General features: G+C 43.6%; 1 protein-coding gene and 1 gene segment (V, D, J or C); both read right to left on the minus strand.

Annotated features, from left to right (window-relative positions):
• LOC306830249 (tripartite motif-containing protein 16-like) overlaps positions 1-18,344 on the minus strand; it is a 65,714-nt gene that overhangs the window by 39,501 nt on the left and 7,869 nt on the right. The window lies entirely within an intron of this gene.
• On the minus strand, positions 10,607-11,128 carry LOC306821367 (Ig kappa-b4 chain C region-like). The segment is given in 2 exons: positions 11,101-11,128; positions 10,607-10,932 (listed from the first exon to the last, which is right to left on the minus strand).

Here is an 18,344-nt window from a genome sequence, read left to right on the forward strand (position 1 = left end):
GCAGACCGTTCTAATCTAGTCAATAAGTATCCCACTAGGGTTGGTAGGAAAAGGATCACAAGCAGGGTAGCCCAGGAGACGCAGACCCCCCTTTTCTTCTTCCTTCCAGATGTCCATCCTTTGGCCTCATCCACAGCTCGCTGTTCCTCCGCCTCCACCGGTTCACTGGCTGGAAGGGTTGCCATCTTCTTGTGTAGCTCCTTGGCTAGTATCAGGGAGACATATCTTTACATAATGTGGCTCTTTAATTTCTAAATAGAAGTTGAAGGCCCTCACTGTCCCTGTTTCTTTTGTCCTGAATTGTCCTACAATGCAGGTTACTGGGTGATATTTTCCATCCATACATTCCAGGCTAAGAGAGAAGGTAATTTTCTCGTATGCATAGGTCTCATTTGTTTGTGGTAGAGTGCCTGACGTAATGCAGTCCCATCCACAATTGGGGGTAGAAGGGCTCTCCCAATTTTTCTTAACTACATTCCTTGCTGGGAAACCCTTTATTACCCTTTTAGCTATCAGTTCTCCAAGGATCCTAACTGTCCCTGGCAACTTTTGGAAGGGAACTATGCTCTCCTGTCTGACTGGTTCTGGACACCGAACTTTAATTTCGGCAGCTATTTCTTCCTTACTATATTCCCATCCTTGTCTAAGACATAGGGCTCCTGGGTGTCTGCACACTGGCTGAGCTATTCCTGCACAACATGAATAAATCCCATATCTGCCAGCTTTGCAGCATTCAGTCGGCCTAATTCCTTGATGATCTATTCTACATATGTTGTATCCCATTAACATTGGTTTGCTTCCTCCGCAGCAGGTGAGTTTACAAGCTCCTGACATCTCGAATCCTGCGGTGCTGGGTCTTGAAGGTGGAAAATCAGTGGGCCTTTCCTGCCGAGGTCCTGTCCACTTAGTTTTAAAGATGACAACATTACACAAAGCACATCTTCCTGGGTAGTAAGGAAACCATGTAAGGTACTCATCGTCCACATGACCAGGGCGGCTAACCCCCAAATAGAAGCCGTCCCCATATCCACCAGAGAGACATAGCTGACCTCGGGAGCAAAGGTCGCGAGCCACAGACTTAGTTGTATTGTGCTGGGTTTTTCCAGAGGTAGTATTTTCTTTTGGGTCCAAAGTCCCACCCCTTAGATCCCTTTTTAGAAAATAGTTCTGTTCTTTATTACCCAGCATTATAAACTTGTTTAGAGTGGACTTTTAGGTTGTTATTAAATTTCCTTTTGTGGCTTCAACGATTTCTTTGCTTATTAGGTTATGTGGCACCGAATTCCCTTTAATCTTAGGTCCTCTCTTCACCCAGATCGGATCTCCTTCGACAAGAGGGAGACTCTGAGGAGAAGAAGAGGGAGTTGCACCGTCAATTTTGGGTTGTATTAGGTGAGGTCTGGAAAGAACTCGAGAACAAATTATTATTCCATATGGAGTATCCCATTCCCTCCCTACTGTTGATAATATTAGATCTTTTACCGTTCTTATCGCACGTTCAGCTATTCCATTAGTGTTACTTTTATAGGGTATGCTATATACTGCTTTAATCCCTAAAACCTCTAACAGATGAGACACACGTGAGTTTTTGCACGGTGATCCGTTATCCATTCTTCGTGTTTTTGCATTTTTTCTCGTGGTGAAAAATCTCCCTATACAGTTAGATATTGTTCTACCTGTTTGTGCCTTTAAGGGGAATATTTCTCCATCTCCTCCAAAATTATCTACAATAACGAGAAAGAATTTATGCCCTAATGCTCCTTTATTGGGCATTACTGCAATGTCAGAACTATAGTGTAAACCTGGTTGGATGGATTTTATGTGGTCAGGATGTCTTCTCCCTCCTTTCTGAGCACATTCCTCGCATTCATTCTTAATTTTGGTGAACAATTCTTTTAATTTGGATACATGAATTTTTTGTTCTTTAAGATCATTTCTCATTCTGAGTAGTCCTATATGGCCTAGTTGTTGATGAATACCTGACACTATATCAACTCTATCAGCGTCTGGGATTATCCTAAGGCCCTTGTCATTCTCCCATCGGCTGGGAAGTATCATATGTCCGGTTAGCATAAGACCTCCCCTGGCCTGTGCTAACTCATCTACTTTCCTGTTTCCTTCGTATTTCTCACCATCCTTATTAGTATGGCTATGTACATGTTCCACAGTTAGATCCTTTCCTTTCCTTAAAGTTGCTATTATCATCCAAAGTTGGGAATGTTCTAACTGTTTTCCCTTCTGGGTGGTAAAATTAGTGCCCTGCCAGAATTCTAAATCTTCTATGAGAGCTCTATATACATAAAATGAATCTGTCACGAGCAGAATAGTTTTATATTTACATTTATCTGCATGAGCCAACGCCTCCACTGCAGCTGTTACTTCCGCTGTTTGGGCTGTCCCATAAATGTAGCCTGAGAGTTCAGTTTTAGTTTTCTTTATCTGATTCACCGCTACTACTGCCCATTTTGCTTTCAGCTTTCTTACAGACGCACCCGCTGTTATTGTGCCCTTTCTAGTCGCTATCACTAATCTCTGTATTAGCCCATCTATACGACTATGACCTGGAGCTCTAGGAGCCTTATCGATTATGTCAGCTGTAATGCACCCTGGGGGAATGGTTATTCCCCTGGCTGCACACAGAAAAATAGTTAGATTGGGATCACAGAGTTGTGACTTGGTGAGGCCTTTATCCATACATTTCTGTAGGAATTCAGCATCTGACTCATGGATAACTCTTTCCGGCACTAGATCGGTTAGTGATAACTTCAAGTTCACTAAGTTTCCCAATTGACTTCCACTGTTAGAAGGCATTGGGTTCGCTAATACAGAATCCCATTGGCTTAAGCCTGGAGTAGAGGACAGTATCGGCATAGGTATCCGGGCAGGAGGGATGCAAGCCATGTGGCTTGTTCCCACAGCCTGGTCTCCCAATTGCTCTCTTGTCACTCTAAGCCTTTCTAGTCTGTTTAGGATCTCATCTTCTTTACGTCTTCTTTCTACGGACCTGTCCCTTCTCTCTATCTCTCCCCTCATGCAGTCATATGCGGAGGATAGATAAGCCTGCTTCCAGGGGCTTGAGATACCAGGCATGTCATAGATCTTATCAGCTGAAAGGGTCTGGTGCATATGTTGTGCTAACACTCTATCATGTTGGTACCAATCAGGGAAATTTCTGATACATGGCTCAGGAACTGAACCCGGAGGAACTGGGTTAAATCTTCCTAGTGAATTTTGAGCAATTGGCCCTACCGCCGGGGGTTTTCTTGGGTCATAAGTGGGTCTTTTTTGGGCTTTTGAACCTTTATTTATTCCTCGTCTGTGTTTGGGATTTTCTGGGGATTCCCAACCCCCTTCCTGTTCTGGCTATGTGAACCTTAACCTGTGTGGGGTCAGCCACAGTCCCAGGCCTAAGAGGAGAGTTTATTGGGCTGTGAAAAGGAGTTGGCCTCCTTCTTTCTGATGATGTCCCTTTTAGATTCAGGTTTTCTCCCTGGATTTCTATTAAATTAGGCTCTCTTCCTATTCCATGATGAGTGTGAAAATTCAAATATTGTGTCTCATTAGGATAAGCCCGGCCCTCCTCTGACTCTTCTTCCCAGTCACCATCCTCCTCTTCAGAGGAGGTTTCTTCCTCTGGGTTATTAATCTCTAATAACCTCATTACCTTATTAATCTCATGGCCTCTAGGGTCCACTTAACCTGCAGCATTTCTCTTTCTGTTTTTACTAGAAACACTATTTTGGTTAAATTCACAACACTGTCCCAAGGGAAAACACGAATGATTTCTTCTGTCAGGGTTGTACCATTATAGCCCCCTTCCTTTCTACATTGTAGATGTGTCCGAAGAGCTAGTGTGGTCATCCCTTTCCTTTCTACCATAGCTACAAGGTTCTGCAGGCCTGTCTCTAATAGATCCTGGTCTCTTTTGTTGTACATACAGAGGTAAATTCCCCCATATTTTCCTGCCATTTTCCCATTTTTTATTTTTTTTATATACTTTATATTTATTATTATTTCCGCAAGGGGAAATTCGGTTTTTCACTCTGCATTAATGGAGAGGTCTCAGAGTGAGGGGGCTGCCCACAGAGAGCGCCCCAGAGCAGTTTTTTTTGGGGTTCAGTGCCTTGCTCAGGAGTGCTCAGGAAGTGGACTGGCACCTCTCCAGCTACCAGACCAGTTTCCGGACTTGGTCTGTGCCGGGACTTGAACCGGCGACCCTCCGGTTCCCAACCCAAGTCGCTACAGACTGAGCTACTGCCGCCCCATGGTTGGGAATCTCACAACAGTTTATCTCTCCCTCCAGCTCAGGTCTATTTTCCGGGCAGCCCGCAGCCTCACGGCCGAAAGCCCTCCTTACTTCAGACCAAGAGTTTAAGTTTTCCCATTTACAAGGTTCATAAGACGCTTGCTTGAAGAGGTATAAGGCCTCTGCCTCCGTGTTCCCATCAATGGGAACATCCTGTTTAACTATTACAGCTATGCCTCCATACTCCATTTCTACTCTCTTTTCTCTATTTCCCACTCGTGAGAGTCCTGGCATGAGTCCTATGCCCTCCTTTATGGGTCTAAATCCCACTTTCTCAGTGCGGTGAGTTTGTAACTCTCCCAAGCTTGGGTATAAGTTTAAGTATTCCACTACGGGGCTCCCACGTAAGGAGACTCCTCTTGTCCCTGACCTTTGTTGGCCTGACGGATTATCACTCCCTACTCCCATCAAGGGACTTTCATGCTCTTCTAGCTGTGGGGGCGCATAACCCCCTCCAAGAATGGAGCTCGCAAATGCTTTACAATTTACGACGTCCTGGGCTGTTCTGCAGAGTAAGTAAACAGGTCCTTGTCTCCCATTACTCATAGCAATGAGTTGAGTCATTGAATCATACCCGTTCATATTCCATACTCCACAGCCCATCAGCCCTAGCATGATTGGGACGTCAATTTGAATACCATCTTTGATGGTTCTGTATATACGCCCTAATCTGTTCGTATTCGTCTCTCTATTATCTGAGGGGCCCGATCGATCCTCTATTGCTCTAGCCAAACCTGCCCCATGGTTGAGCATGGGATTAGCTGAGTTTATCATCACTGTATCGGGGGAAGGGGCCTGTATAGTTGCAGCATCGCCTCTGCACATCCAGAGGTTGTTTGTTACTTTTTCACAAAGTCCTAACCCCAGAGGATTCCGAGCCACAGCGTGCATCTCCTTCTCCTCCTCAAATGCTTGCAGGTTACTACCCTCAAACACTGACCTTTTAGTGTGGTGTATTTATTAGTATGTGCGAATGCGTGCAATTTTTTTTCGGTCTAATCATCTAGTTTTCAATTCTCTCAGTGGTTGTACAGGATTTAGTTGTGGTTGAACTAGATTTTCGACTCTGTAGATGTTAGAGGGACCTGTTTTAAGTCACTTAATTTTATTCCTAGTTAAAACTTCCTTGTTTTATAATACTAGGTTTTTTGTGAACTTTTAACAGTGTACCATCTGGGGTGCCATGTTGCGAGAGCGCGGGGATCTCGGCTAAGCAGTTGGCGTTTTTAGGAATTATTTTAATATGTTGCTCTTATTTACTACTTGACCTTGGAACCTCTACCCTGCCTCACTTTGATTGCTTGGTCTGGGCCGAGTGTGAATCTCGTCAGGAGGACCAATAACTGCCTTTCATAAAGATATCGCTGCTGCCTTGAACTAGAACATCACTATTGGTTATTAGGAGCGGTTAAAGAAATACACAGTTTTCAGTTTATCTTTAAAGTTATTGAGTTATTACAGTTTTGAAGTCATTCCCCTCTATGGTCAGATCATAGGCTGTTAATACTGGAAAGGCCTCTTTCGCAGCCGTTACCTGGAGGGGACTCTCCTTGGGTCTCTCACACCCTAGTGGGTCCTAATGATGGGTTTGTTCATCATTACAAATTCATCTTTAGAGACCAAAGCAGAATAAAGTTTACAGGCATTTTGGAATTTATAAAATCACAAAACATATTGAGGAGCTCAGTCTGTGTTTAAAAACAGAGTTTATGTCTACTCATTATGTGTTTTTACTCAATTATAATGGAGTGGTTACTGGCTCCATTATGAGGAAAAATATGTGGACAGTTTGTGATAAAAGACGAGAAGAATTTATTTGAACAGATTTTTAATATCTAGAAATAGCATTGAGACAAGAACAACAAGCTGTGAGAGAGAGACAGCTGCTTAACACAGGAACAAGAACATAAACTGGACACACATAAATCACAGGTCTCCAGACAACTTGCACTGATAGAATTGACTGTGCCTTGGGAAGAACATATTGAGGAAGCTTTTGAAAGGAAGCTGGCCAAATACCAGAGGCTTCTCGAGGATAATGTGGGTCGAAGTAAGCAGCAAAAGCTTTACAGGCCGCTCTCTCCCCAGTCTCCACCCTGCTGGACGTGAGAGGGTTTCTCAGGAGAACAGCCATCAGGACTGCAACACACGCAGCAGACAAATCCTCCTCATGGCCGTGAATTAAAAGGGTGGTCTATGGTGGCGCTGTGATGGCGACAAACCGAGGAGCGTCCTGAGTGCTGGCTGTTTGTTTGTTGCAAAGCTGTGAATCCTTTCGTCTAATCGTGTGATTCTGATTGGTATTCTGTTCCTGAATGTACGCTTGATCATCAGAAACTGATCTGTGCGTGATCGAACTTCCATCACCTCTATTTTATCAAACTTTGTGCTTCCTGTCACAATGAGGAAGTGGGTACCTGCGCTGCTACTGCTAACCTGGTTCACTGTGGGTCCCCTGCTCGCGTTTGAAGCCAATCGTGGAAGTCAAACACTGCGGTACAATTGGGAGGAGCTGTTATTTCTGCGGGACGTGGACTACCCAGTTCCAGCGGGTCTACAAAACTGGACCGAGATTCTACCGAGCCAACGTGGAGCTGGCAGCCGGACTGCCCAGAGGAGGAAGCGGGGAAGGAGGGGAGGCGCTAAGGAGAGGCTGAAGGATCTTTCCCGTACATCCAAGAGTCCACCGCTACCATCTATCCTGCTCGCCAATGTCCGGTCACTCCGCAACAAACTGGACGAGCTACATGCCAACATCTCGTGTCAGTGGGCATATAAGGACGCGGGTCTGATCTGCGTTACGGAGACCTGGCTTGACAGCACCATCCTGGACTCACAGCTCTCCCTCACCGGCGTTGGGTCTCCCTTTCGCTTGGACCAGGACACTGTGAGTAGCCGGAAGAGGCACGGAGGCGGGGTCTGTGTGTATGTCAATCAGGCGTGGAGTAGGACGGCCACTGTCATAGACTCCAGCTGCACAGCTGATGTGGAACTGCTCGCACTAACTTTTAGACCCAAATACCTTCCCCGTGAGTTTGGTCAGCTCGCGCTTGTGCTCGTGTACATCCCTCCATCGGGTAATGTGACACGCGCGTCAGAAGCCGTTGCGTCTTGCGTCTACAAGCTTGAGATTGCCTCTCCTGTGTTTGTTCTCTGGGATTTTAATGGATGTAGACTGAATAAGACTCTCCCCACTTACCACCAGTATGTCACCTGTGCCACCAGGGGCGATAAAACAATTGACCTCTGCTATGGCAATGTCAAAGACACATACAGAGCTTTTAAAAAACCACCACTCAGTACTGCAGACCACAATGTTGTCCACCTATAGTCCCAGTATACCGCACCAAACTACAGAGAGAAGGTGTAGTTAAGAAACAGGTCCAACAGGGGGGCAGTGTAGTGCAGGAGACCCTTCAGGGCTGTTTTGACTGTACACTGTGGGAGGTGTTCACAGAGGGCAACACTTTAGAGGAGGCCACTGATGCAGTAACATCATACATCACCTTCTGTGCAGAGATGTTGGTCCCTGTTAGAACAGTTAAAGTGTTTTCAAATAATATGCCCCGGATAACGAAATCACTCAAAACTACCCTGAATGAAAAGAAAATAGCATTTAACTCAGGAAACAAACAGGAAGGTAAACGCATCCAAAATAGACTGAATAAAGAAATAAAAACAGCCAAAAGAGCGTATAAAGACAGGGTGGAGAGGCTTTTTAACAATGGAAAGGCCAGGGATGCTTGGCAGGGCGTGAAAACCCTGGCTGGGCTCCCCTCCAACTCCGCCTCATCTGGGCTCCCTGCAGAGGTGTCTGTCCGCATGGCAGAGGATCTTAACAACTTTTATTGCAGGTTTGATCAGTGTGACTACACCAAGGAGAGGGAGGAGCTCACTGCAGAGCTCATCTCTATGCTTCAGTCCACTGAGGACCTACAGTTGCTGCCTGCAGATGTGGAGCACTCGCTGAAACGGATTAAGCCCAACAAGTCCCCTGGACTGGATTACATCAGTGGGCGCCTGCTGAAAGTTTGTTGCAGTCAGCTAGCTGGAGTCTTCTGCTCGCTGTTCAACTGCTCTCTGGCTGAGCACTCCATTCCATCAATGTGGAAGACCTCCATCATCTGCCCTGTGGCGAAGAAGAGCAACCCTGGTACCAACAATGACTATCGGCCTGTGGCTCTGACATCACTGGTCATGAAGAGCTTTGAAAGGCTCGTCATGGCCCAGCTGCAGGCCGATGTAGGGGTGCACTCTGACCCACAGCAGTTTGCTTACCAGCCACGCAGAGGGGTAGATGATGCCGTACTCACCTTGCTGCATGGTGCCATAACCCACCTGGAAAAGCCCAAGTCCCACGTCAGCCTGGTCTTTGTGGACTTCTCGAGTGCATTTAATACCATGCAACCACACCTCATGGGACGCAAGCTGTCCAGATGGATGCCAACCCCCACCTCATTCTCTGGGTCCTCTCCTTCCTCACAGAGAGGGATCAGAGGGTCAGGGTGAACGGTCACCTCAGCACTGTTCGGACAATATCAACCGGTTCACCTCAAGGTTTGGTCATCTCTCCACTTCTCTGGGAATAACCTATATCAAGTATCAGATGACACAGTAATCATGGACACCACAAACACTGCCGGACTACTGCAAACAGAACTGGACTCATTTTCACTGTGGTGCAGGGACAACTGTCTAGATCTGAACACATCTAAGACCAAAGAAATGATCATGTACTTCCACCATGACCATTTCACCACACCCTCACTTACAGTCAGTAATGAAATATTCAATAAGGTTACCTCATATAAGTATCTTGGCTCCATAATCGACCATAAACTTACATTTCAACTCAACTCTGAACAAATTTTTCTAAATGTCAACTGTTTTTTCTCCGTAAGCTCAGCAAACTTCAGGTTCACCAATCCATTCTCGCAGTTTTCTACAAATGTTTCATTGAATCCATCCTCACATTCAACATCACCGCCTGGTTTGGTTCACTCACTCTCACTCACCTCAACACTCTTAGTAAAATCATCAAAATAAGCAGTAAAATCATTGGTCAGGAACAGCAGTCACTCACTAACATCTACAACAGCAGAGTCCTGAGCAAAGGCACCCAGATCTCCACTGACCCTTCACACACCCTGCACCCTCCCTACACTCTGCTGCCTTCAGGGCTCTCAGGTACAGGGCGCTCCCACTGAGGACAAAGAGGGCCAGCTCCAGCTTCCTCCCCTCCTCCATCCGCCTGTTAAATGGTTGACTGTGATCACTTTTTTTTTTACCTATTGTTCTTACTCTACCACTGCTTTTAATCTGTTATTGTTTTCTTTTTATTAAGCTATTTATTAGGGACTTCATGACCATCAGAATTTGAATGTGTGAATGTTGTGTGTGTTGTCTCTTATGTTTCTGTACTGGCGCTTTCCCTGCAACGAAGTTCCTAACGGATAAATAAAGTTTGTTTGATTTGATTGGATTCTTGAATATTGCTGCTGTGTCGCCTAGGCTGAATGATGTTGTGAGAACCGAAACACTCAAAGAACTCAGAAAACATTACTGTTGATGAGTCCCAGCCCATCTGTAGGATGTATCTACTGTCTATTTTCAGACACACATGAACATTTTATCTTAATAAATCAATTTTGTAGTTTTGTCAGTGTTTGAATTGCAGTAGCACCTATTTGATATGTCTCTATGCTGATGATATCACACTTTATCAAACTGATTTGCAATATTTCTTTGAGCTAAAGCACATTAATTTAGCTTCTGTCCTCTCTTTTCTTTTTATAAACATGAACCACTAGACATGTTAAAGTCCTGGTCATTAACATTTTCTGTAAAGAAAGCTGATTTGAGGATTTTCTTTCAGTTCTTTGAACCATGAAGGCATTCATATCGATTGTTAGACAAACCTCATGAATTATTATATTTTTTAGCAGCTGTCCTTGAGGTTGTATCTCTCTGAAATTAATTCAACGTTTATGATTCCTGCATTATTTAATTAGAAATTTTATTATGAGGAACTTACATGATACAACATTTGTTTTATTTCATGTTACATTCTGTAAAAATGATCTGACTGTGATCGTTGATGAAGTCGTTTTGATACATTTTAAATAATTGAAAAAGACAAAAAGTGTGTTTCTCAGTGATTTAATGAACAGATTATCAGGAAACAATACACACACATGTGAAGCAACAAGCTAATATTTATTCTCTTGAATCATGAAATAAAGAGAGAGCGCTGCAGAGTTAGAGTATCAGTAAAACCAGCAGCAGAGTCCCAGTGAGTCATTACTGGGAACACTGGTCTCGACTCAGAATCTTTGTGACTGGAGTCTGGGAGCCTTGGGTGGCCTCACAGGTCACAGAGCCCACCTTCCTCCACTGGTCTGCAGAGAGCCTAAGGGTACTGCTCCAGCTGTAGAGAGCGTCCTTCTCCAGCACGGCAGGGCTCCTGCTCTCCTCCCAGCTGCTGCTGCTGCTGCTGTTGACCTTCCAGGCCAGACTCCAGCCTGAGGGGAAGCCCTTGTTGGCCAGGCACATGAGCGTGGCCTTCCCCAGCTGCAGCTCCTCATTGGAGGGGGGCAGCACCGTCAGGGTGGGAGGCACATCAGCTCCTACAGGAGACACCAATCAGATTAGAGGACAGGGAGCACACAGCTGTCAATCAAACACCACACCATATAGGACACCTTTAATGTCTGAGAGTTGATTTTCTTTTTTTAGGAGTTTCTGTCAGATGTTTCTTTCTGCTCCAGTGGTCACTCACTCACACATTGTTTCACTTCCCTTTAAGAAGCCTCTCATGCACATCAGGACACAGAGAACATGACACAGAAAGACCTGAAATAGATTTCAACTACATCTCAATCAAATCTAAAACATTACAACAATACCACAGCAGAATAATCCAATATAACAACCCATTTTAAAAAAATATTCATAGCAAAAGCCAAAATCAACTGAAGACAAACAAATGTTCTTAATGTGAATTCAAATCAGAAGAATTTCATGAAAAGGTCAAAGATTATGAACATTTTCAAACACTGTTCTTTACGTTTGTTTTGTTCGATTCATTCAAATCAGTCAAATAAAAACCTTAAAAAGTTATCAGAAAATGTATGTTATAAAAACATTTTAAAACACTTCAGTTTGTTAAATTTCAACCTGTTTATGTTTCAGTGTGAGAGAAATCAAACTGTCCTGAATGAAGCTTCACAGTAAAGCAGGACCGATAAAAACACGATAAGAGTTCATCAGAGTTCAACGATGACAAATATTATGAATAAAAAGAGAAACATTTTAACAGATTAAGCTATATATTAGACATACATATAAATATCAACTTAATAAATCTACTTTGTAGTTTTTTCAGTGTTTGAATTGCAGTAGCACTGATTTGATATCTCTCTATGCTGATGATATCACGCTTTATTTAACAGATTTACAATATTTCTTTGCTCTAAAACACATTCATGTAGATTCTCTCCTCTCTTTTCTTTTGATAAACATAAACCACTAGACATTTTAAACTCCTGGCCATTAACATTTTCTGTAAATAAAGCTGATTTGATCATTTTCTTTCAGTTGTTTCAGCCATTAAGGCGTCCAAATCGATTGTTAGAAAAACCTGAATAGAAGATTATTTAGCATCTGTTGTTGAGGTGGTCAAAGTGTGATTCATTTGGATCAAATATAAAAACCTGTATTTTAATATTAGGTTTGATAATCATACAGAAACTTACTTCCAACATCCAGTCTGGTTCCTCCACCAAACGTTCACCACAGTGGTACAGTCATTGAGCAGCCGTACAAAAACCTCTGACTGAAGAGACACACGGCTCTCTGACTTTAACACACTGAACTCAAACTAGCACAACGCCACATGTCACCTTACCATGACACTGAAAATCACCTCAAAATCAACTCTGGCTTCAAACATGTCACATTTAAATTCACACTTCATTTAAATTCACTTTGTGTTTCTGTTTGAAACTGAAATCCTTTCAAGTCAACCTTTGTCTTTATTCTTTCTAAAACAAGCCATTTAAGAATAAAGCTCAGTATTTTCTTTTCCTCCAGGCTTTAATATGAAGACAAAAGACAGCAGAATAACTTACTGATTGAATTTAAAAGATGAAGATGTGACTTACTTCCAATATCCAGTCTGGTTCCTCCACCGAATGTGTACCACAGTGATACAAACTGATGGAGTCATCGTACAAAAACCTCTGTCTGTAGAGACACGGCTCTCTGACTCTGACACAAAACACAGACACCTCAATGAGTCTCTGCCTACAACACCTCTGACACCAAATGAAAACAGGATTTAAAAAGATTAGAAGAAATTAAAAAAAAAAATCTTTCTTTGAGATATTTACATCTTTGATTTATTTTAAAATCATTTTCTCAAGAACATCATTAATTACAGCTCGTCATTTGTGTCAGAATAAATGATTCTAGAAGTGCGAACATGAAATCAAGTTACATTTGTTTTGAAAGATTTCAGATTAATTGTATTATAAATTGATTGCTTGATAATCAGAGTAATGAGAGTGATCACTGTTGGAGTCAGTCAGAACATTTCCATAGAGAGCCACTTTGCATCAGCAGCACCATGCTCCAGTGCTCTGGGAGAGTTTATAGTCCTGTCACTTGAACACTGGATGACTGACAGTTGTCCTTCATCACAACAGAAATCCTCGTCGTCCTCCTCCTCCTCATCAAAAACATGACTTTGCTCTTCGTCCTCATCTGGACTCTCCTCCTCTGCTGCTGCTTCACAGGTAAAGTCCAGAGAATCAAACTCCTCTCCTCTATGAACATCCGTCCCTCTGAAATGAAGCCCACTAAACCCTGACGCTGCTTTCTGTTTTTGTCTCTGTATCCTCAGAGTCCAGAGGACAGGTCACACTGACTCAGCCTGCAGCAGTGAGCTCTGCTTTGGGAGCCTCCGTCTCCATCTCATGTAGGACCATTCAGAATGTTCATGTCTATAACATCTACCACCATTTAGCCTGGTACCAACAGAAAGATGGAGGAACTCCTAAACTGCTTATATATGCTGCAAGCACTCGAGTATCAGGGATTCCAGGTGGTTTTTCAGGCAGTGGATCAAACTCTGCCTTCATTCTGACCATCAGTGGAGTCCAGACTGAAGATGCTGCAGTTTACTACTGTCAGAGTGTACATAACATCAGTCAGTGGGTGTTGACACAGTGAAAAAGCATTGTACAAAAATCTCCCTCAGTCAGACTGCACAGAAACTGAACTGACTGCTACAGCTGGAAGCTTATGCAGAAACTGACACACTTCACTGAAGCAGCTCAGACATGATAAAGACCTTAAAAATCAATGGTTTGGATTATTATTGTAAAAGCACTCAAACACTACACTCTTTACAAGCAGAGGATTATGGGTAGTACGACTAAAACAATGTTTTTTTCCATACAATCTCTAAACCTTTATTTAGCAGTTCATGAAGAGAAGAATAAATAAAGATTCAAAGACCCATAATTGACCAACAACACAAGTAAGACATATTTTGGTATAAAGACAAGTTTATCATCTGCATAGTGATGAACTTTTTGTCATTTTTACCATTGACAGTAACACACTACGAACAGTGTCTTAGGACAGGTTTATAAAGCAGTTTTGATTATTTTAACCACTTACCAATTATTCATTGATTCAATCCTCTATCAATGATAACAGGTATCCACTACCTAGTCTCACTGTTAATACCACCTTTAAAAAAAATGCAGAACATGAATCTATTTGACCTAGGAGTAAACGTTTGTAATAAAATGGTTGAGTATCTGGACTTTGTAGATGCTGAGAGACAGAATGAGCAACAGAAATACAAAAATCTTTATCTTCAGCATACTTACAATGACTTAAAATGATAAAGAACATCCTGAAGTCAAACATCAGACAAGTGAAAAACAAAGACTTAAAATAGAACTGGGCTTAATATCATTATAAAGAATCGTGCAGGAAAATATATCTTTAAAGTGTGTGACCCCACTTTGACTTCAATCTATGAAGAGATGATGAGACATGAACAGCTGTGGTTGTAGGCGGTGGAGTCTCTGCTGGGGGTGCCTTGACTTGTGTCACTCGAGGGAAAAGTTACCCTGAGCAACATCTGCATCAATGAATTGAGTTGACTGCTGCAGCTGGCCATCTCAGACACCTGTCTTTCAGTCAGTTCCTTCACAAGGTGCCAGAGAATATTAATCTGGTCATCTTGCAAGGCAATCCCTTGCCTGTATGTCGTTGCACACGGGGTCCAAGTCAGCTGGGTCTATTTATGGCAAGTTTGTTCTGTCACTCTGAACCATGAAATAATAACCCTAATGCACAACAGTTAATACACTGGAGCAGAAGATAAGTCAATGTATTCTGAAACAGGTTCGGTACATGGTGATCCAGAAACAGGCAAAGGTGTCCAAAAAACGGCAGGCTAAAGGTGGTTTAAAATACAAAAACTGGTCAGGAGAAATATTAAGACAAATTCAGAGCTGGAACAAAGGTCACAAGAACAATATGAACTGGCACAAAGGGAAGGAAAGACAGAGACTATATACTGATGCGGGGTGGATACAACAGAGGTAGGATCAATCCTGAAACAAGACACAGAGTAAGTAACCAAAGTAAAACACAAACACAGAACATGAAACATGAATGAAAACAGAAATAAATGTACAACTTAGCCTGGAGCTGTGACAATTGACTGTATTAGCACTCCGATCAGTAACATGACGTGCCTATTTACTTTTTCATACTTTGAAAACTGACTCCCCCCAGAACTGCTACCTTATCATGATGGGAGAGTTTGAGTACCCGAATGATTCTAGGAGCTATGTTGTCGGGGGGTTTATGCCCCCAGTAGGGTCTCCGAAGGCAAACAGGTTCAAGGTGACGGGTCAGACCAAAAGCAGTTCAAATAACCATTATGAAGAAAACAGCGAAAAGGACCATGATGCCACCCGACACAGCCGGAGCCCCACCCTGGAGCCAGGCTTGGAGTTGGGGCCCATAGGAGAGTGCCTGGTGGCCGAGCCTTTGCTCGTCGAGCTCGGCGGGGCTCAGTTCGAAAGGGAAACCCGTCCTCCCCCTGAGGGTCCACCAAACACAGAGGAGACCGTAGGGGTCAGTTGCAATGTGGATCAGGTGGCAGTCGATGTCGGGGGCCTCGGCGACCCGCTCCCCGGACACAGCTTCTGGCTTTTGGGACATGGAATGTCTCACTTCCATGCACAGCTTGGGCTCTGGAGCCCAGCTCCTTGATAGGGGCTGGACTCATCACTTCTCTGGAGTTGCCCGCGGTGTGGTGTGGTGTGGGCTTGCTCATAGCCCCACAGCTCAGCCACCATGTGGTGGAGTTCAACCCGGTGAACAAGAGGGTCACGTCCCTATGTCTTCAGGTAGGGGACAGGTCTCTGAATGTTGTCTCGGTCTACAGACCGAACAGCAGTTCAGAGTACCCAGCCTTCTTGAAGTCCCTGGGAGGGGTGCTGGACAGTGCTCCAACTGGGCCCTCCATTGTTCTGCTGGGACACTTACCACGGGGGCAACGACAGTGAGACTTGGAGGGGGGTGATTGGGATGAACGGTCTCCCTGATCTGAACCAGAGCGGTGTTCTGTTGTTGGACTTCTGTGCTCGTCACCATGACACCATGTTCGAGCACAGGGGTGTCCATAAGTGCAGTTATTGTTTTGGACCCATGTACATTTCTGGGTTTCAGGGATCCATCAATATCCGGATTTTTTTTTTTTTTTTCCAACATTTTTTATTAAACGAATACATGTAAACAAATATACATTGCAAAACAGAATGTAGTTAACAATTTTCCTTTTTCTCCCTGAGCAACGTGTGAGGGCCCTGAACACAGGCCCCACTTGTAATCCCCACAAACAACCCCCCCAGACAACAAATAAATCTCTTAATTAAAGTAAATAGAAATAAAACAAAAACAAGCAATCAGAAGAAACAAACAAAACAAAAATTAAAAAAAAATAAAAAAAAAAAAGGGGAAAAAATAAGTAAAATACAATGACCGAGTATAGACGTATCCCACAACATCAACAAACAAAGAAGCGAATAAAACAGTACAACCTATTCAGAAGTGAAAAGTAACAACATAAGACATAAAAAAGACTCACTACTCCGCTGTTATGTAAGGAAGAAAAAGACATAGCCGGACCGCTGTCCACGTCCAGGTCACAACCCCCGGACAGGCCCGAGAGGGCAGGATCGACATCGACGTGCAATAAGGTGTTACTATAATACTTTGTCAGGTGAAAGTTTTTCAAAATAGTCAAGGAGAGGCCTCCATTGAAAGTAAAATTTCTCCGAGCATCCCCTAAGAGAGAACTTAATTTTCTCCAATTTGAGGAGGAACAAGATGTCATGGAGCCATACCTTAAAGGAAGGAGGTTGAGAAGATTTCCACAGGAGAAGAATCCTTCTACGGGCAATCAAAGAAGTAAAAGCGATAACATTGTCTTGAGTGGACGAGGTGGCAAGATTATCAGGAGACCTACCAAAAATAGCGATATGTGGTGAGGGGTTGATTGTCAGACCCAAGATGTCGGAGATGGACTTAAAGATGGACTGCCAGTACGTAACCAAACTAGAGCAAGACCAAAACATGTGGGTCAGATTGCAAGGAGCCTGGGAACATCTACTGCAAGTATCAACAACTGTATCTGGAAACATTTTGGAGAGTTTATGTTTACTAAAGTGAAGTCTGTGTAGCACCTTAAACTGGATGAGAGACAGCCTAGCACAGCTAGAGGAAGAGTTAACTGCCCCAAGCGCCCTTTCCCAGAAAACCTCAGAGAAAGAGGTCTGTAGCTCGTTTTCCCAATCAGCCTTAATCTTTATTATCGCAGACTCGTTAGTTGTGAACAAGAGATTATAGAGGAAGGAAACTTGACCTCTTGTCACGACTCTCGCCTTGAGCACCAAATCAATGCCACTGGGGTCTGGAGCATGAGGGAATGACGGTGTGTGAGTCCTAGCAAAATCACGAAGTTGAAAATATTTGAAAAAGTCTAAGTCCTTTAAGTTGAATGCAGAACGTAGCTGGCCAAGACTGGCAAAAACACCATCAACATACAGATCACCCAAACAGCGCAGGCCACTCCTCTCCAGAGAGATAAATCGTGAATCCATCTTAGCTGGCATAAAAAGGTAATTGTCACAAATGGGCGTCGCCCTAGGAAGAGAGAGCCACCCAAAGTGACGTCTAATCTGAGCCCATATCTTAAGTGTGTTTATCACCACCGCGTTAGAAGTGAAACTGGTGGGAGGGAGAGGGAGAGTGCCACACACCAGAGATGGGAGGGAAGAAGAGCAAGAGTCAGCCTCCAGTTGGCACCAGCTATACCGAGGTGAACTAAGCCAGAGTACAACTTTATGCACATTAGTTGCCCAATAGTAGCTGATAAAGTTGGGTAGTCCAAGTCCACCCGCCGGTCTACCCCTTTGGAGTAAGGTTTTATCCGCTCTCGCACGCTTACCAGCCCAAATAAAAGAGGAGATAATGTCATTAACAGATTTAAAAAAGGACTTAGGAAGAAAAACGGGGAGACACTGGAATAAATACAAATATCTTGGCAGTACGTTCATTTTTATAGACTGTACCCTTCCCGCCAGGGATAGTGGCAAACAGTTCCATCTCTGCAAATCCAATTTGACTGCAGCGGTTAAAGCTGTGAAATTCCTTTCACGGAGTGTACGAATGGTATGCGTGACTGTAACACCCAGGTACTTTATTCCTGTGTTAGTTATCTTGAATGGTACGGATGACGGCGGCATTGCCATGGCCAGCTGGTTAATTGGGAGGCATTCACTTTTTGAAATGTTCAATTTGTATCCAGAAATGGCGCCAAAAGAGTTCAAAAGCGAAAGGATAGGTGGAACACTTGTCAGAGGGTCACTCACGTAAAGAAGGAGATCGTCAGCATACAGTGAAACGCGGTGCTCAACCCCCCCCCCCCCCTGATCCCCTTAAATCC

The sequence above is a fragment of the Symphodus melops genome (genome assembly GCF_947650265.1).
Source record: "Symphodus melops genome assembly, chromosome: 1".
NCBI lineage: Eukaryota > Metazoa > Chordata > Actinopteri > Labriformes > Labridae > Symphodus > Symphodus melops.